Consider the following 21,721-nt stretch of genomic DNA (forward strand, 5'->3'; position numbering starts at 1 on the left):
TCAAACCTCAAACCATTTCAACACTTGCCTATTTTTCAATATTTATAAGAAATTCAGGATATGTATTCATAGGAAATGAAGTCTGGAAAGGAAAAACATTTTGGTTCTTCGAAAAGTATCATTCCTATTATCAACTGGATAATCTTAACAGCCACTAGAGGGCCAGGGGAAAACAGCTCTGCGACACCAGAGGAAGCTGAATGTTCAGTTGCCTTCTTGTCATCTTTCATTGAAGTAAAGTCTAAGAACTACTTTTAATTTCTCACATTTTAAATTTGCAATAAAACCAATGCAATTCAATGTTAACACTTTAGAATTTCTAGTTCAATGTTTGTGACAATTTCTTTATGAATAGGTAAAAGGTCATGTGGCAAGTACCAAATAAATTAAGAACTGCCAACTGCAATCACCTATTTTAATCGGACACTGGTAAGAAATTTCAGAAATAACAAAGTGAAATTGCTTCAAATCTGGAGTGGCAAATATCACTTTACAGCTTGAAAGATTGATTTTGTAAGCTCAGCTCTTCTTCAAATGTATCAATTATATTGTTACTTTGAAATAAATTGATCAAAAATTATACTGCAATCAATACGAACCAAAATTGTCTGTCTTTTTAAGTTTTCAGTTAAGAAACCAAAGTACTCCTTCTATAGCATTGCATTGACTGTTACCACTCAATAGCAGAATTCCAATTTGGCAAAAAGTAATGAACAAGTGAAATCTTCATGGTTACACCTATGATGTTGCCACCTCATAACCAAACCACCTTCACTCAACATTGTTTCTTTGGCAGAAAGAAAACACACTGCTCTACTCAGTTTCTTTTGTTAATCAGCCATGAATTGGATCGTGAGACCAGATAAACAACTAAGACATTGGTTTTCACACCGGTCACTTGGGTCTAGCTTTGGGACTGAATATAATCAAATGCTAGCCAGATGATTTTTGCTATGATTTCATGAAATGCTGCAACAAGAGCTAATCAAACCCTTTAGCCTTCAACATAATAACTTTGAAACTTATCCTTAAATTATTCTCTTTTTGTTATTTTTTAATTAAAAAAGTCAAAAATACACAATTACTCATTAAAAAAAGCAAAAAAAATCTTTTCTTTTTCCAGCTCAAGAATCCCTATTCAAATTATTGTTAACAATCAACCTCGTAAATGATAGAAATGACACATGCACTGATTAATCAGGAGTAGAATGGTCTGAACTAGTTTTGATTGATTGAGACGGTCAGATCAAAATTTTCAGATACTTGCCTCTAATTTGCTTGTATTTTAATCTGTTTGTTTAGCCTCCTTCATGGTGCAGTGAGTTCATGCATGCTGTGTGGGACAGGGCAGAATGGCCAGTACTTTTATTCCCTTTGCAATTTGCTTCTGCCACATGACTTAATTCTCTAACAAAATAACTGCCAACTTTCCACACCTTTCTACTTCACACTGCTAGTAAAAGAACGGAAGAAGCAGTCAACACTGTCCAATCATAAACAGCACAACAATGTGTAAATCTGAGCATTCAAGACTAGTCCAATTCCACGCTTCTGCAAATTGTCAGTATAATTGGATGCACTCTGCTACAGAGAACTGCCACTACTGGACAGGCAGTGGGTTTTGAGTAAAGAATACTCATTAATAGCAAATGCGACTCTTTATTGCAACTCACTTTTCACCATTGGAATATAATCAGAACAAGGAAACACCATTCATATCTGATTAAGATCAGGCATTTTAAAGCTAATTGGTTTTGAGGACTAGGTATCATGTTTTGTTTTAATTAATTATGTACTTGGAGGTGGAGAAACTTGTTCACTTTCTGTATGAGATAAGATGCTGTGTTATGATCAACACTAACCTAGTTTGAAAGCAATGGAGAAACATTGTGCTCTCAAAAGGATATTCAGCCTTGGGCACAGGTATCAATGTGCAACGCATTGATGTGTCATGAGCAGCAAGCATATCACTATTGTTTTCTGGAAATTGATGCCCTATAAATCTTGTTTTTATTTTTATGCTTGATTTCTTCACATCTAGTGTACTCATGCTTCAGTAATTAATTGCACCATATCTTGTCAGAGTCTGTAAAATGAACCTGTTTCATCATATAGTGTGAGTAGTGTTGGAAAGAGTTGAATTAAAGCAGAGTAGAGGAGGATTGAAAGAGGATTAATTACAGTATTCCAAGAAGCAAACCAATGGTATGAAAATAGTACTTGTGTCTCGTGTGTTTCTAGGTGCAATCCTTCCTGTTTTTCCATGCTCCCTTCTAATGCTCTTTGTTGTTTTATTCTGCAGGCCAATGAGTCCAAAGATTTCCACAAGTCTTGAATTCCTTCCCGGAGTGAGCTTCAAAAGCAAGTTGGTCATGGTGAAGTTGAGCTTTCAGTCTGAGCACAACATGGAGGAAGAATGGAGCATAAGAGACTGCAGATGCTGGAAATCTGAAGCAACGCACAAAGGATCTGGAGGAACTCAGTGGGTCAGGCAGCAGCTATGGAGGGAAATGGACAGTTGACATTTCTGGTCGAGACCCTTCATCTGGGCTGGAAAGAAAGAGGGGAGATAGTCTGTATAAAAAGGTGGAGGGAAATGGTGGAGCAAGAGATGGTAGATGATTGGTGGATACAGGTGAGGGGGATGATAGGCAGATGAGGGAGGGAGGAGAGTGGGAATGACATCAGAAATGGAGGAAGAGTGGCTAAGTGGTTAGAGAGAAGAACAAAAGACTTGGAAACACACAAGGCTGCAGATGCTGGAATCGGGAGTAAAAAAAACCATTGGAGAAACAGCAGATTGAGCAGCATCTGTGGAGGCAGAGGGATGGTTGGCGCTGAGTTGAGACCCTTCATCGGGACAGGTCCTGATACAGGGTATCGACGCAAAATGTTGACCATCCCACTGCCTCCACAGATGTGCCTGACCTGCTGAATTCCTCCAACAGTTTGCTTTTCGTGAAGAAAAAACTTGCTCTCTCTGTCGCTCTCTCACTCCCTCTGTGCTCTCCAGATCAGGAGTAAAGAGCTAAACAGTGCATTTGTGAAGGAGGGTAAAATACTCCTGTAAAAGAAAGTGATCTTCATTAGATGTGTGGTTAAAAGGATGCAGGCAAGCACAATTGTGTATTACTTCCTTACAGGACAGATAAGGACAAAATTAAAATGAAAGAATTTGCAAAACTATTTTTTAAAATTGTGACCAGTGATGGAGGTCCTGGATATGTGAGGAGGCCTTTCAATAAGTACCTTTCCAACTTCTTCATTGAAGGTCACCAAGACATATAGGAGATCAGATTCTTATCATGAAGTTGATAAATCTTTGGGAGGACTCCCTCACTTAGGAAGAAGAAGATGAATAAATTATGAAGTTTGGGAGCGAAAAGAGGCTTGACATTTTTGTCTTTGAAATAAATCATGGCTGGTATGCATGTCATGCCATTACCAATACATTCGTCTTCCAGGTAGAGGTGGAGGAGTTAAACTTCATATCCTCTAAAATATTTGCAAGTATTGGCAATGAACCCTTGCCTGTGGTTTATAATGCAAGCAGCATGCCAACTTTATGCTTCCTGGCTCTTTTTTCTGTTCCAGCCTGTGCGAACCATTTGTGAACTGGCAGGACCCATCAGCAGGTGACTCGATATCATGAGGTGCTGAACTCCACCTGTTAAATTCAGCCTGCATTGCTACGAGAATGGCAGCAATGTGTCTTGAATAATGGTTGACCATTGTGCATTAAGTGTATCTGACCTGGGAAAGAATAAACAAGTTCCAAGTATTTCTGATGGTGATGGAGGTGAAAAGTAGGAGGGATTACCTGTATGTACAAAAGACCAGAAGGCAGCACGGAGGCAACACTGGAGGTCAAGACGTAAGGGCCTAGATGATGCCACAGGGTGAACGATCTCCTAAGTTGGTCAGACTGAGTGAATGCATCTTCAGATGCCTCAGATATGCTCAATTCACCACATCTTCCTCCCATCTCCCAACAACCTTCAACAATGACCACTCATTCCAAGTATTCAAATGGTCCCCCACACACTCAAGAACAGAGTCCTGCTACAAGTCACAAACACACACCTCGCACCAATCATGCATTCCTCAAACATCACAATAATGCCAACACCATGTGGATTGGGACATACAGATCCACCTGTCCACATCCATTCCCACTTCTCCCACTTGTTCTGCAAAAAGAGGGCTGTATATCGGGGACTTTTGTGCGATTTGGCCACTGAAACATTTGTGAATAGCTGGCTGTGGGATGTGGACTACCAGCAGTGCTCAGTGTGTGTGGAGCTGATGAAGTGTGTGAATGTTGGTTACAAGTCCTGTTTAATGGTGTGTGACAACGACGCAATGCCTGAGACAGTGGCTGAAGCTGCTGGTGAAACTAATGGTTTGTCCCATTTGAAATACATTCACTGATTTTGATTATGTGTACAAGGTCACTGAACTTTGTGAAACACTGCTTCCAGATCTTCAGGGTTTGTGTTGAGCGTTTTCCCTTCAGGATTACCTGATCCCACTGCGGCACATGTCTACAGGACCTCCTGCTCCTCCAAGGATACATTTTTCCTTTTAACTCCTCCTTACCATAACATGTGCCTGCCCCTGCCTCAACCCCATCCCTCCCACCAATGCATCCAGTGCAGTGTTGGAAATCCTTGTTTTCTGATTTTCTCAATTACCCAAGTCAGGTTCATTGCTAGAATACCTACCATCACTTGCTCCAACCAAAATGCACTTTCCTTTATGGGCCGTACATAGCAACAGGCCATCTTTGAATGGGTGCTCGGCACTCATGATACTAGTCTTCTGGCTGGATATACCAGAGGGTCCACATTATGGGTAGAGCTGACGAGATGCTGAAATCATAAGGCAGCGTAGAGTTGGCAAAGGTTCACTGTCCACTGGCATGTCATCCCTTTTTAAAGGGCTATCAAATTTAACTCTGGTGGTGTTACATTTAATAGATTTTGGGTCATTTAGCCAACAGTCCTAAACCCAAGATATTTGGATGAACAGTAGAATTGAATACCTGATTCATTTTTCAGGCAACTTACTAAAAGCCTTCTGAGAATCCACAACGTCCAAAAGATTCTTGCAATAAATACATTTTGATTTCCTCAATAATTAATTTGGCCATGCCCAAGGAGGTGACTGAAATTATATGGAAAACTGTAACTAAATCATGAACATTACCACAGAATAACTGGTGACAGTAGAAGGGATTACTGTTTAGAAGTGGCGGAAAGAAATTTCAGGAACAATGTCAGGGAGGTCTTCACTTTAAGAATTATCAAGACATGGAAAGGATTCAAGAGTTATTTGTGAACTAATTAAAAGTGCGTCAAGATTCTGCTGTATTTCTCTGGATAGTACATCGGGTTAGGTCAAATAGCCCATCTCATAATTTTGCTGCACTGTGACACTGGATATGGTTACATGATAACTCAGCAACATATCCATCACCACATTGTACATTTTTAAACAAGGTGGATTGGTTTTGAAAGAGCAAGAGTGCACTTTAAAAATCAGATTGTTTGAGCTGTCAACAATCAATCTCAGTGTTGACATATGCTCATAATTATGTAAGTACAAGTAGTCAAAAGATGACTGCAGTATCAGCACCATGTCATGTTTATTTGTGAGCATATAAATATTATATTGCAGCACTCAAATTGACGTTCTTCAGAAGTTACATGGATATTTTTGGAAGAGATTAGGGAACTTCAGTGAAGTACTTATACATTTTGTTGATGTTTGCTATTAGACAGAGCAAGTAAGTAATCACCTGAGCTGATTATATAAATTGTGATTTCTTCACATAGTCAGCATGAGACTGTGTTGGATTATTTTACTGTGACATATGGACTTGATTTTCACTTTCCTGATAAAATGTAACTTTCCTTCCCATATTATGTGGAAGATAATGATTTTAGGCAGAGTCAGTTCACTTTACAGCCTAAGTGAGCATTGATCCACCAAAGTCCGTCATCATCTGCTACTGATTTGATTGTTTTATTCACGAAAGCTACTTGCAATTTTCTAATGTGTCTGTGGTATCCTGACTTAAAGCAACTTTGTGAGGGGAATTTAGAAGTTCTGCAACAGTTCAGGTATGCAAGTTCTATTGGCTGTGGTAAACTTGGTAGTAGTGGTCAAAATATTTTAGAAAGTTAAGTGTTAAATGAAGGCACGTCAAAGGAAGAGGCCAACCTGATGGCCTCAACATCGATTTCTCTAACTTTCGGTAACTCCACCCTTCTTTTTCTTCCCCCCTACCCCACTCCTCTGTCTTCCCTTATTCCTATTGCTCCCTTCCCCCACCTTGATGACCTGTCCATCTCCTCTCCTCTGCTCCCCCATCCTTTATTCCATGGTCCTCCCCCCCTCACCTACCTTCCCCCTCTCACTTGAACTCACCTATCCCCTGCCTGCGTATGCTCCTCCCTCTCCCCCCACCTTCTTATTCTGGCTTCTGCCCTCTTCCCTTCCAGTCCTGATGAAGTGTGTTGGCCCAAAACATCGACTGTTTATTTCCCTCCATGGATGCTGCCTGACCGCTGAGTTCCTCCAGCACTCTTTGTGTATTGCTTCAGTTTCCAGCATCTGCAGAATTTTTTGTGTCTCCAAATTTTAGAAAAGCAAATGACTGAGATGAGGAAACCTGGGGAAATTTAATGGGCCAGATCTTGCTGGCCTGGTTCCCTCTGCCTGAGTTGCCACCCATGTGCTTCCCACGCTCTGTGGGAGGCTTCTCCTGCTGACCCAAACCATCCCAGTCCCCCGTGGTGTGGTCTGTTGGGCAGCAAGGCCTCCAGCAGCACTCTGAAGCACTGTGAGCATTAATTAATAGTTTTTAAAATACTAGTAAAACTGAAATAAATAATTCAGAATAACAAATTCTTAAAAAAGCCAACATAAGATACAAAACATACTTGTATTTTAAAATATTAAACTAAACCAAGATAATTTGAAATAAAAAGAACTTGCCTTCCTATACACCTCCTACTCCTTAGCCTTTCAATCCCCATTGATTTCAATGGGGTCTCAGATCTGAGAGGCAATACACAAGTGTAATTACTGTGGAATCCCAGAAGATCTGGGTCCCACAGATTTGATGATGCCCGGAAGTCCTGGACTTTCAACCCTTTAAACAGCTAAACACTGGCAGTTCCATTTGGAACTTGGAATCACCAGTAAGATCCAGCCTATTGTCTCATTGAGCTGTAGGTGCAAGGTGGGAAATACTCAAAAAAGAGTTTGAAAGCTTGCAGAATCAGTTTATGCAACTAAAATTTATGCAACTTCATATTTCAGAATATCATAGGTAAACAGATGCATTGTAATCAAAGTAAAATTGAGCAAGTGAGCATAAGGGACTTACCAGAATGATAAAATCTGAGAAAACATAAGGAAAGTGGTTTAACAGAGACACCAAGGATGATGTACGAGATGAAGATGTGAATAAAATATCAATAATATTCAACATATGTATGTAAAAAGAGCAGTGTTAAATGCAAGTAAGATCCTGAGAGTGGAGGAAAGAGACTTCAGAGATGATGAGCAGAAATTGCCAGTGATCCTTAACAAGAAGCTTACAGTAGTTTTATAAAGATAAAAGTGGTTAGGGAGAAGCAAAATCCCTGAATGGTTACAAGAAAGATAAGAATTATTATAACATCTGCAAGGAAGCCACTGAAAATGAAAGCAAAGATAAAGACCAAAGTACAGGCATTGGGTGGGATACCTGTAAGGATCTTTTGAGAAATGGTAGATTAAGTGACCAAACACCTAGAAGTGGTTCTGTTGAGAGTAGGTATGTGCAGGAGATTTGGAGAGTGGTAAATATAGTATCTATTTCCACAAAATGAGGCAAAGTTAATCCAAATCATTGCATAATATCTTGAAAGGGGAAGTTTAAGATTGTTGAACAACAGCCAAAATGAAAAAATACCACCATTGGGGGAAAATAATAGAAAGCAGCCAAACTGTGGTTCAAAAACACTTTTGAATGATAAAACCATTGAAATTATTAGGAAACATGGGCAATATTTATGTCGTATGTGCCAGGTAAAAACCATCTCCCACAAAAGGCGATCTAACCACCTCCCCGTGAGGTTTAATTGATTATAATCATTTAATCACCCCCACCATCAACATCCTGAGTGTCAGAATGACCAGAACAAATTTGGACCAGCCACATAAATATTATGGCTACTGGAACAGTTAAAAAGCTATGCAGTTTGCAGTGAGCGACTCTTCTCTGGAGTTTCCAGTGCCATTCTACCCATGGAGAAGGGAACAGAATCAGATTTATTATCAATGACTTAGATGTTGTCAAATTTGTTGTTTTGCGGCAGCAGTACAAAGACACAAAATTACTACAAATGACAAAAATAAATAATGCAAAAAGAAAGGAATAATGAGGTACCATTCAGGAATCTGATGGTGGAGGGGAAGAAGCTGTTTCTGAATCATTAAGTGTGGGTCTTCAGGCTCCTGTACCTCCTTCCCAATGGTAGTAATGAGAAGAGGGCATGTCCCGGATAGTGAGGGTCCTTAGTGATGAGCCAGCCGTGAATGACAAGTCAGCCGTGAATGGAATTCTCTCAATTTGCATGCATTAGTGTATCCCCAGCAACGCTCAAGAATTTTGACACTGTGTGGGATACCGTTGTACCAGATTCCACAGATTGCTGACAGAACAGCACTAAATGCAAAAGCAAGAAACTAAACCATTTGGAGGTGACAGTTTACTGTATCTTTCAATCACTTTGACAGCTGCCGAAATTCTGACATATTGCCTCTTCCTCCTTCACTGTTGAGAATTTGATGCATTGCTGGACTACTGCTGCTTAGTCCATGTTCATCTAAGTAACTGGAGTGACTAAGATTATCCTGATTACCTTTGCAGATATCCTGCACTAAAGGTCATTCTTCAATGCATCACCTATGCACACATCGAGTAGTTCTGCTTCCAGAATAATACATACACTTGAAGGCTTTTAACCTCCATCAGCACAATTATTCTTCCTATTCAGACTCCAGTCCATTCTATTCCATTCATCACTCACTGGCTAACTGGGTGGGAAGGAAGGTTTTGTTTCATCCCAAGTACTTGCAGGAAACATAAGTAGTGACAGGAAATTTAAAATTTTATGCATCCTCACCAAATGTTGTTCACCTTGCCCGAGAAGATCTTCCTGGTGAGCTCAGGGGCATGCTTCCCTAGAGCAGGATTGTATTTTGATTAAGAATTATATATTTATTTTTGAATCATTCATTTTATATGCTTCAATTTAGAACATTTCTCTATGTCATAAATGACAATTTTTTAATGATTGCTGCTGACTTACATGAATATGATTACTGTTTTCCAAATGTGATCTCCACTGCACCAAAAGTCACACTTGCAGGCAAAGTCCAGTCTGTTTCACTAGAACCATTCAAAATTTTTTTTTGCAGTGTTTTAAAATGAGATCTTCTGTTGGATATTTTCTTCTATTTTATGGCGGATATTCAGTACCTGTGTTCATCTTATCTAACTATGCTGAGATGCGGCCATCCTTGTTCATTAATCTTGTATGATCACCCAATCCATTTAATTTGAAACACATGCAATGACTCTCCCATCCTTAGAAGCTATTTTGTATTCCATTAACACAGAGGTTTTCTCCATGTTGGGAAGGGTCAATGATGAAATTGTCACATATCAACAGGTGGGTGTCTGCAATGGAAAATCCACATAGAAAACACTGGAAATGCCCTGTATGTCAGGAAGCGTGTGTGGAGAGAGAAGCAGAGTTAATATTGCAGGTTGATGACTTTTAATCAGACTGACGCAACACAATATTGTTAAATAAGAAAATTGGCTCCCAACAAGTTTACTCTGCAAGATCTAAACATCCTCAAAGTAAAGACTTTACTCCAAAAGGATAAGGCCACTGACCTGAAGTTAACCTTGTCATAAAATGAAATCTTATATTCTCTGATTTCTTGAACTGCCAGGTTTACTGGAGCATGAGATAAATAAAGTTTGTGAAAACAGGAACAATTGCCAAGGCAGATTTTAACTTGTGCAATAAATTGGGAACAATTTGTTTGGTGATTTTGTTGGAAAATGTAACTCTGGATTCAGTGCAAAATAGGATCTGTGAGAGGAGGGACTTTTAACTGGATATGACCATGTTACATCACTTTGGTCACACACCGAAAAGAGTAATGACATTTCAAGTTAACTGTTATCATAATTAACATCAATGCCACTACAGAATACCAATGCAACCGTTACAGTTTTGAAAAGATCACTTTTAAAGCAAAGAGATCAAACAGGGCAACAACTCAGTTGAAAACAAACTGAATAACTTAATAAGATGCACTGAAGAGTTTGCAGCCGTTCACATGCAGGTGCATCTGCCCCTCCAGTTAGTTTTATCTGGTTGTGAACCATTTGTTCTGCAAGAAAGTAAGAAAGAGAGTGCGAGAAATGTGTCAGTGGTGTTGTGCAAACTGTTTGGATGATGTGACTCTCCTGGCTCAATGGCCGGTAATGTGTGCAAGCTGTGAGATGCATGTGAGACTTGCAGATATTCCACGAGTTCTGAGGACATGAAAGAACATAGAGATTGTCAGTAAATAAGTAATGGAAGGTGTTGTACATTCAGCAGTGGCTGAGGTCTCTATGTAGTTAGTGAAATGTGGCACCTGAGGATGCATTCAATGAACTTTGCTACTTGTTTGAAGTCATTGTACTTGCTTCCCTGTGCATGGCTTTCGTCTTTGTTTGCCACTGCGATCTCCTTCCACTGCCTTTGTAGTGTTTGTGTGAAGGGCCTCTATAGATAGAACATACCTCTGCTGATTTGCATTACTTCCATCAAAGTCTCCAGTACAACAATGGAAAAAATGTGGAGCCTGGTCGCTCCCATGTGGTGCTATTGTTCACCATTTCCTTGGTCAGTTTCTGTTATGTAACACTTGCCAGCACCTGTTCCAGCTGCAATGCAGTTGTCTAGGAGCTGCAGACTGACTTAACGTAGAGCTATGTATTGGCTTTATGTGGAGCTATGCTATGTATTTCCAGCATTCTCTTTTGTTTCAGCTGCTCTTGTGTTTTGTATCTCACTATTCTTTTGTTTTTTTCCCCTCTCTCTTTAATTGCCTTTGTTATTCTGTTGTTTAACAGTTCTCTTGTTGCATAGTGTGGCGGTTAGCGTAACGCTATTACAGAACCAGCGACCCAGGTTCAATTCCTGCCGCTGTCTGTAAGGAGTCAGTATGTTCTCCCTGTGTCTGCATGGGTTTCATCCAGGTGATCCAGTTTCCTACCACATTCCAAAGATGTACAAGGTAGGTGTTGTGAGCATGCTATGTTGGTGCCAGAAGAGTGGCGACACTTGCGGGTGCCCCCAGAACACCCTCAGTGATGTAAAAAGACACATTTCACTGTGTGTTTCGATGTACATGTGACTAATAAATAAATATCTTATCTATCTGAGATGGCACTGAAAACTTTGTCACCTGGATAACCTTGATCTTCACCCAAGCACAGACATTTCCTTTGCTCTCTCCTCCCCTCCCCACTCTGCAACTTAAAATGTGTTTTCTGATCAAGGGTCTTGGATGTGAAACATTAACACTATTTCTCTTGTTATAGATGTTGTCTAAATTGCTGCATATTTCCAGCACTTTTTACTTAAGAGGAGCCCTTGATGTGTGTAGCCAATTAGGTTAGCTCTGGGAATCATGTGCATGACCAGACAGCATCAAACTCGAAATAAATGGAGATGCTGGAAACCAGAAATAAAAACCGAAAAGTGCTGAAAACACTTAGCAGATCAGGCAGCATCTGTGGAATGAAAAACAGCCAATGTTGCAGTTCTAGGACCCTTCATCAGAACCTTCTGACTTGCTCCTTCAGTCTCCTGAATCTCTAATCTTAAATTCTTTGATGTGTTTCTTCTCTGATCAGTTTGTGTGTGAGAAGTAAATTGGAAAGCAATAGCAGTCATTTGGAATACAGTGTACCATTAGTCTGTGGCTGTTGATTGGCACACAGGTAACTCACCAATTCACGCTGTGTGCTAATCAACAGCCAGAGACTAATGGTACACTGTACTCCAAATGCCTGTTATTGCTTTCCAATTTTCTTCTCTCACACAAACTGATTAGAGAAGAAACACATTAGAAAATTTAAAATTAGAGATTAGGGAGATGGAAGGAGTTAAAGGGTGAAAGTAGGTACCAAATGGGATGGTAGCACATAACAAAATTCTGAAAGAGCTTGATAATCTGGATGCAGGAAGGACATTTCCCCTGATTGAGACATCTTGGACCAGGGCACACAGCTTGAGAATTAGGGGGAGGTCATTCAAGACCGAGATGAGGACATTTTTTCCACGCAAAGTGTATTCAACTTTGAAACTATTTACCCTGGGTGGCTGTGAAGGCTCGATTGTTAAATTCATTCAAAACTGAAATTGATGGATTTCTGGGCATTAAAGGACTGAAGGTGTATGGGGATAATGCTGGAAAATTGCGGGGGTAGAAGGTCGGCCATGATCTTGATGAATGGTGCAGCAGGATCAAAGGGCTGGATGGCTAATGCCTGCTCCAATTTCTTATCTATAGATTGAACATGCAGCTCTGATCCTAATCGCTGACAATAATTTGAATTTGCCTGGAGGTGCTAAGCCTGTCATCTGCTGGTTTGGCATTCAATGTTCTTTGGAAGAAACGCCCCACAAACTGTCTGCTTCAGATAAAATTTGACTTTACTTGGAGTAAATCATACTTTTGAACATTTCCAGGTGAAACCAAACCTATTGTAAAATCCCAGATTTCACACAAAGATCCCTCACACCCTGCTTTGCATTTCCGTCTGCAATGATTGCAGCATGGCAATGGTCAAATTACCTACATTGCTTGCTACAACATCTTAGCATTTGCTGAGTACCACCTTGCTTAAAAAACTGAGACCTCTTCATAAAATGCACTCCAAGATCTCCATCCTTCAAGTGTAAACAGTGGGATACAAATCTTGTGAGGACATGATTTTTTTTCTTCATTGGTCTATTGTGCGTGGCTTGTCATTCTACGCCAGCCACCTGCCTGGCTCCTCTTACATTAGGCTGGAAGCTTCATTTGTCCCCACAGCATTCAAGCTCTTCTTCCTGGCATGCAGCTTATTGATCAGAACTTGCATTTCCCTTTGATTGTCAGTGCCAGCTATTCCCCTTTCACCTGCAGCCTCTTTCTCTTCCATGGGAGGTAAAGTGTGTGCTTCTGGTGTGACAGATATTTTGGCACAGCAAATATAGGAACAATCCAGGGTTTGTATGTGGAGTACTTAACTCTGTTTTCATTAAAGATGTAGAGTGGTCTCGCTAACACAAGAAATAGGAGCAGGAGTAGGCCACTTGGTCCTTCAAATCTGCCCCACCGTTCAGTGTGATCATGGCTGATCGATAATGGCCTCTACTCCTCTTTTGAGCCAATTCCCCATAACCCTCAACTTTTTAGATCCACTAGGTGCACTAGTGCTTCTCCCAGTCAGAGGAAGGAAATCGACAAGTTCTTGGATTCAGCACTGAGAGCCCCTGTGGAGGGGCAATGATCCCCTCTCTCTCTCATTCACTCTCTCTCTCTCTCCCACACACACACTCTCACACTCATGTTAGATATTGCAGCTCTGCCTGATCTCCTATCCTCTCATTCATTGCCCTAAAGCATTTCCCTGCCAGATGTCCATGGCCAGACACACTTTTCCTCTGGTGACACATATAAAGTGTCCAATAATGTGGAGTAACACACCCCTAATTCAGTTTCAAATGAAGGCAGATAATTTCCAGAATAAATGCTGCTCTACTGTTTAAAAAATCTTGAACTTGTGTCACAGTAAGTCTCTTGCTTTGCTTCAAATGTTTGATTCACTACTCCAGCAACAAAGTAGAACTTGAAATACACTGGGGAAACAAAGGACTGCAGATGCTGGAATCCAGATGAAAAACACTATGATGCTGGAGGAACTCAGCAGGCCAAGCAGCATCCGTGGGCAAAAGCAGGCAGTCAACGTTTCAGGTCAGGACCCTTCTTCAGGACTGAAGATAGGAAAATGGGAAGCCCAGTATATAGGAAAGAAAAGCAGAGCAGTGATAGGTGGACAAAAGAGGGGAGGCGGGGTGGACACAAGGTGGTGATAGGTAGATGCAGGTAAAAGATAGTGATAGGCAGGTGCGGGGAGGAGGAGAGAGCAGATCCTTCGGGGGATGGGCCAAAGGTAAGGAGAGAAAGGAAACAAAATGGGGATAGAAAAAAGAGAGGGAGGCTCGGAAAGAGAAGAAGAGGAGAAGCTTGGTGGGGGGAGGGTTGTGGGGAAGGGGGGTTGGAGATTACTTAAAGTGGGAGAATTCAATGTTCATGCCGTTAGGCTGCAAGATTCCAAGACGGAAAATGAGGTGCTGTTCCTCCAGTTTGCACTTGGAATTCTGGCAGTGGAGGAGGCTGAGGACTGACGTATCTGTGATAGTGTGGGAGAGGGAGTTGAAGTGACTGGCAACGGGGAGATGCAGATCGTGGTTGTGGACAGAGCGCAGGTGTTCTGCGAAACAGTCATCTAGTCTGCATTTGGTCTCGCCAATGTAGAGGGGGCCACACTTGGAGCACTGAATGCAGTAGATGATATTAAGGGAGGTGCAGGTAAATCTCTGTCTCACCTGAAAGGACTGTTTTGGTCCCCGGATGGAGGTGATGGAGGTGGTGTAGGGGCAGGTGTTGCACCTATGGCAGGGGCAGTGCAAAGTTCCCGTGGTGGGAGCAGAATGAGGAGTGAAGTAGGGAGTCGTGGAGAAAGTAGTCCCTGTGAAAGGCAGAAAAATGTGGGAAGGTGGTGGGGTTCCGTTGGAGATGGCGGAAGTGGCGGAGAAAGATGTGTTGGATATGTAGGCTGGTGGGATGAAATGTGACGACAAGGTGGACCCTATCCCTGTTGGGTTAGAGAGAGGTGGGGGTGAGACCGGAGGTGCGGGAAATGGTAGAGATACGGGTACGAGCTCTTTCAACCACAGTCGGGGAAAGCTCCCATTGGAAAAGAAGTTGGACACCTTGGATGTCCTGGAGTGGAAAACCTCATCATGGGAGCAGATGCGGCAGAGGTGGAGAAATTGAGAAAAAGGGACAGCATCCTTGCAAGTAACAGGGTAGGAGGTGCTGTAAACAAGGTAGCTGTGGGCATCTGTGGGTTTGTAGAAGATGTTGGTGGATAAGGAGTTTCCTGAGATGGAGATGGGAAGATCGAGGAAGGAGAGAGAGGTGTCAGAGATGGTCCAAGTGAATTGGAGAGCAGGGTGAAAATTTGTGGCGAGAATACTCTGTGTTATTTATTAACTTCCTCATACAGTTGGTTACCATTGGAGGTGACAGCAGCACAAAGACTAATCACCAAGATGCTCTGCAGCCTCTTTGGTGAGTACAGGCATCTATATTCAGCAGTAAACTGGACTTTAATGAATCTCCAAGCAAGTCATCCCAGTGCATTGTAAACTACACAAATCAATTTCAATGTAAAAATATTTGGAAAGGAAAACCATGATCCTTTATTGCAAGTTCCAGGAAGTCAGTTATCTTCTTTTGGGTCCTTCACATGTCTGACATAGAAGAGTCAAAACATCCAGTGGGTGCAACAAACCCTTGGACGTCACTTCTGGGACTTTGATTGACATTTGCAAAACCACGTGTAGTGCAGACAATTCACCCAGTGGTAGGCCTTCACAATGCTTGAGACTTACTTCAGTGTAACATAAGGGGCACCCGACCAAGCAAGTCCAGCCAGTGGAGACCAGTGCTGGAACTCTGTCACAGGTAGGTCCCTTATATGTTATGTGCTTACTGGCTCAACTCCCCCCCACCCCAGCTCTCCACACCTATCTTCAATTGCATCCCAAGCTTATAAGCCTCACCTGACCCCAATCACCAATACTCCCTACAAGTACTAACCTGCTGCTCTCATGACATCTGGGGCTGACTCTCAGCCTGACCATGCACTACTATTCTCTGATGACTAAGTAGCTCCTACCAGTCCCTGGCTGCCAAAATCTCTTACTATTTCCTGACAGCAGACTCCACTATTGCTCCCCATTCACCCTCTGTATTAGGCCTTGGTCACTGATCTGCTACTAACCTCCTGGCTCAATATCCTCACTGATTCTCCTCTCCAACTTCAATGGTCTGTGAACTGGACCCGGACTGATCCTTCGTGCACTCCACAATGGTGAAGTGTGCAAATGATAGGTCTTTCCATTTGTAAGGCCTGATCAAGGAGCACATTGGGTCTCGTGCACTGTGGAATTTTACAGCATTGGAGCCTCAAATAAACATTGATTGAGCTACCTTGCATTGCTCCATTCACAAGTACCTCCTCCAGTACAATTCAATTTCCATGCAGACATCTTGTACCAAAAATGGTCTACAATGGCATTTCAGTTGAGCTTCCCATTTTGGCCATTTTAGAGCATCCTTTGCACTTTAATTTACTGCTGAAAATCACCAGCCCTCCAACTGCAGGCTTGGTAAAACTGAAGAAGGATGTGAAGTGTGATCTTACATGACTTTCCAGGTAATGGATGGATGAATGATGGTGATCAGAATAACCTCCCTCATCCGTATGTACTTTGGGGTCTTGTAAAATATACAATCATTTCATGATCACAGGAATGAGGTATAGTTTTGTACACTACGCATAACAAAACTCTAGGCACTTGAAAGCAATTCATTGCATGTGACCTGCATTGATATTAAGGGATCAGATAAAGTGCTCTATAAATACCTGATGTCCTTTCTTTGTGCAATCTGTAATAGAGATGTTTCCATCATGTGGCTAGAATGGAAACTGCAGCCTCTACAACAGCTTTAAGTATTTTATATTCCGGACATTTTAAGTTATCAGTCTTGAAAAAGAACACAAGTGCCCTAGAAACAACACTCACAAGCTATTACTTCTTGTGGAATGTACATTAATAATTTCATTTCATTGATGTTTAAAATTAAAAATAACAAGTAAACATGCAGCACCAGGAATCACATGCTGACTAATGCAGAATAATGTTGCCACTGTGTGTTCACTTTGGGAATAGCAGGCAGTGCAGAGCTTCTACAGTAATAAAGAAAAACATTGGACTTGTGTGGCATTTCAACTTTATATGCATTGGGCTTCTATCTCTACAATCATTATTTAACCACTCACTTATTCTATTTATTACTGTGATTTTTAAAAAAAAACATTGCTAATTGCCAACTAGTCTTGCAAGGCATAGACAAAAATATTAAATGTTATACCATATATGATGTTCCTTCATATACTCGCTTCTATTATTATTTCTATGCAAGATTATCTGAAAGATCTGTGAATTCAAAAATAAACAGGATTAATATTGAGATATTTCTATTTATTCTTTGTTGTTTGTCATATTTTATATTTAATAACCTGTGCCTAAAGTTGCTCTAAACTATTTCTTTGGGTGCATAGATCCTGATTAGATCTGTTTTTCATGCATGCATCATTTTTAATGCAGTATTTTTTTTAAATTCTGCAAATGCCATTAAAAAGATAGGAGAAAAAGCACCTGATCCATCAAATCTGTGTCAATGTTACATTTCTAGGCATGAAAGAATATCATGAACACAATTAAAAAGGATTAAGAAAACCCACTGGTGAATTGTTTTTATACTTTCATGGGATATGGAATTCAGAGACAAATTGCCTTTTGGAAGTGTTTCAGTTAACGTGGTGAAAGCACCCTGCTGATTTTATTGAGTAAGGTTTCCAGGACTTTCAGTAACTATGAAGGAACTGCTATATTGGTCTGAGCCAGAATAGTGTGCGGCTTGGATGGAAGCACGGAGGTGACGTGAATGTTTCTTTCAACCTCAGGACAGCAGAGGCTGCAGGTGGTGTGTGAAGTTCTGACAAAGAAACCTTGGCAATTTGTTGCAATACATTTTGCAGATGGTACACATTGGTATGGTGAACTAATAGTTGGAGTGGTAGGGGGTGGGGTGAAAAGTCAGCATGGTGGAGGGGCTGCTTTGTCCTGAATGATGTTGAGATTCTTGGGTGCAATTGGAGCTACTATTATCCAGGCAAGTGGGGAATATCCTGTCATACATATGCCTTTTAAATGATGGAAAAGTCTTGGGGTGTCAGGAGTGAGTTACTTGTCACAGGGTGCACAGGCTCTAGTCTGCTCTTGTAGTCACAGTTTTGTGTGGTTGGTCCAGTAAAGTTTTTGCCCTTGTAATCCTCCAGTATGTTAAGGATGGGGGATTCAGTATTAGTAAGTGTATTGAATTCTAAAGAGAAGTGGTATTTAAGAACTTTTGATATGAACATTTGAATCACTAATGCATAGGAGGTTACAGACCGAGTGCTGATAGATGGGATTAGTATAGATAGGTACTTTGAAAGGTTGGCATTGACTTGCTGGACAAAAGGACCTGTTTCTGTGCTGGAGAGAGGAGAGACTGCAGATGTTGGAATCTGGAGCAACAATCTGCTGGAGGACCTCAGCAGATCGAGCAGCATCTGCGGTGGGGACATCGACAATTCCTTTCCACTCACAGATGCTGCTTGACCCACTGAATTCCTCCTGCAGATTGTTTTTTGCTTCTGCCAAAATTCCATGACTTCATGAGAGATGGCTATTATCTGTCTTGCTGGAGGCAGTCATTCTCTGTCATTTAAGTAACAGGAAACATTCAAGCCACACGTCAAGCAAGAAATGAAATGCAGTCAAAGATACTGTTGTGTGGAACACAGTCTACTACTTCTGAGGTGTTGTGAATGGAATTGAGCAAATTCTCAAATTTTGAGTTCATGATATAGGAAATAATGGAGGTCTAGGACGCTTGGTGCTGGCTATGACCTCAGTCAGAAGAGAGCTTTCACTTACCAAAGGGAATTGTGTGTGGGAACTTCTTTCAGGCCACTGAAGATGATCAAAAACATGTTCTAGGACCTATCAGTGACTACAGGATACAACATGTATCTTCTTTATCTCTTGCTTATGGAAGCATCAGGAACTTGAATGAGTTTTAATGAATCTGTATCCACTTCATGAACTGGTAATCTACTCCAGAGTTTACTACACTCAATGAGGTGACAGGAGTGAAAGAACATGATTAGCCGGACATACGTGGGTCCTGTAATTTGATAATGGAGGTGGGCATGAGACTGATGTGAGCACTACCACAGAAGGAATGGGTAGCAGAAGGTCCAAACTTCAGTGGGAGGATCAAAAGGAAACAGTTTTCCACATTGAGATTCCAGTGTTGGAATTGTGCAGAGCATGGGCAGTTGCAAGTACAGGATGTCTATCTACCCTTCACTGAGCACAGAAATGTAACCTTCAATGCACTCTCATACATTTCAGTTCCCAGTGTGTATGTTTAAACAGGATTAACAAATTAAAGGGTGAGGGCTTCTGGTTCTTTTGGACTATTCTATGAAGGAACTCAATAAAGACAGGACAAAATGATGTCACATTCAGCTGGCAGACAGCTGGCCGTCAGCCAGCTCCAAGAGAAGAACAGACCTTGCACCAATTTGGCTGACTACTTTCGAGCATCATTAATTTTTAAGCTATTTGTTATACTGTAGCTTAGCTACAAATGAAATACTCTGGACAACATAGCAGTGTGCCTAATGAGCTGCGCCAAGGAATGGCAGGAGAAGATTTGTAGCCATTATCCTGTATCTAATCCTTCTAATCTCAGCTGTGGCATTATAGTAGAACAGAGAGCAAGAGCCAACTGCTTTCCCACTGGAAGGGACTAGGCTCCTAAGCCCCTGTTGCACATTTCCTTTTAAGTTGATGTTCAGGCTAGTTTTGGCAGGGGCTAACAAATAATTCATCTTTTCATTCCCTGGAAGAGGATGGTTTGTGGAGCAGGAAAACACAGCAAAGAAGTAGGGGGCAGAAGACTTGAAGGAAATCCCCTGTAATGACTTCTCCCAACTCATGTTTTCCTCCAGAAACCCTGGGTTAATGCAAAATGTTAAAGTGTTTAAATGACAATGAGTCAGTCTGCAAATATTAAATTGGATAACCATATGCAAATGAGCCTGTTTCTTGTCATTCTACTTTAACTTTAATATCAAGTGATCATCTTTAATCTATAAAGAAATGTTTTGACATTTAATTTGATACATGTTGCATATAAAATTAACAATTCAGTTTGTCGAATCATGGAAGCTAAGCACGAAAAGGAAGAGGACACAAGTCATGCCCTTGGATACCTCTGCCTTTAGAAATTACATAGTGAAAAGAACTGTGATGAACTTGAATATCTTTTTTTTTAATAGCAGGAACAGTTAACACTGATGACATTGTTCGAGGAAACTAGTTTGGAAGAATTAATAAATCTGACCGTGTGGGGGAGTTGAATTATTATCAGTATACACAGTTGTTAACCCAGAGCATTTCTGCAATCTGGGGATTTTATTCCAAATATTAATTCAACAACCCCCCCCACCGCCCAAACTCTCAAACTCTATTACAACCAATCAATTCCAAGGGCAGGATCATATTTCTTTACAAGTATTGAGGATGAATATTCAATTCAGATATTAACTACTTGACCATCATAATTCTTTCCAATTCAGAAGGGATTGTTTCAAATCCATTGATACAAGTCAGCATGAAATTACTTAATGAACTTGGTTGTGATTTTCAGAAATCTTCTCATGTTGTACACAGGATAGATTCCTGTGCATATTCTTGAATTGGTAGGTGTTTCAGCTCCAGCAGCCCTTAAGGAACTGTTGACTACCTTTGCAGTTCTCCTGCAACAGAGGTGGGAAAATGTCTGGAGGCAGACAGAAGGCATGGACCGCAGTGATCCCACTGAGGAGATGACTCCTTTCAAAAGTGGAGTACCACCATGAAATGAAAAGGAATGGAGAAGAGCACAGCTGGAAGTAACAGAGACTCTAAACACTGGTTCACTTACTGGCTCAGCCTGAGATCACTGTGGATGATGTAACCTCCAGCATTGAAATTTTATTAACATGAATTGTCAAAGTAAACTTGGCATGCTATCCAAGAAATTGTGCACTAGTCTGCCAATTGTGCTTTTATTTTCTAAATTCATTGAGTTAGTGTAGAATTTGATGAACCTGTGGCCCATTAAGAGTTGCAAGCACCATACCCTATATCAGAACAAGATACCAGTGACTGACTGCATTAATGTATACTCATTCTATGTATAACCTTCTCCAGTCAGTACTTAAAAGTGGTGGTTCATACACACAATAGATATCTGATGAATTGCAGCTCTTGCCTCACAATGAAGAGAATAGTAAAGAGATGCTGGGTGCAAAGTCAATAGAAGAAGTGGGTTAATGATGAAGACAGAGGTATCCAAGGGCATGACTTATAGTGTTTGCCTTTCATCCTTTGTCTTCTTATTCTCTCATTAAAATATTTTGTAGCAGTTAGCGTAATGCTATTACAGCGCCAGAGACCTAGGTTCAATTCCTGCCGCTGTCTGTAAGGAAATGTATGTTCTCCTCGTGTGTCTGTGTGGGTTTCCTCCGGGTGCTCTGGTTTCCTCCCACATTCCAAAGACATACAGGTTAGGAAGTTGGCGCCGGAAGAGTGGTGACACTTGCGGGCTGCCCCCAGCACATTCACAGTTACACAAAAAGATGCATTTC

This window comes from Pristis pectinata, chromosome 8 (genome assembly GCF_009764475.1).
Source record: "Pristis pectinata isolate sPriPec2 chromosome 8, sPriPec2.1.pri, whole genome shotgun sequence".
In the NCBI taxonomy this organism is placed as follows: Eukaryota; Metazoa; Chordata; class Chondrichthyes; order Rhinopristiformes; family Pristidae; genus Pristis; species Pristis pectinata.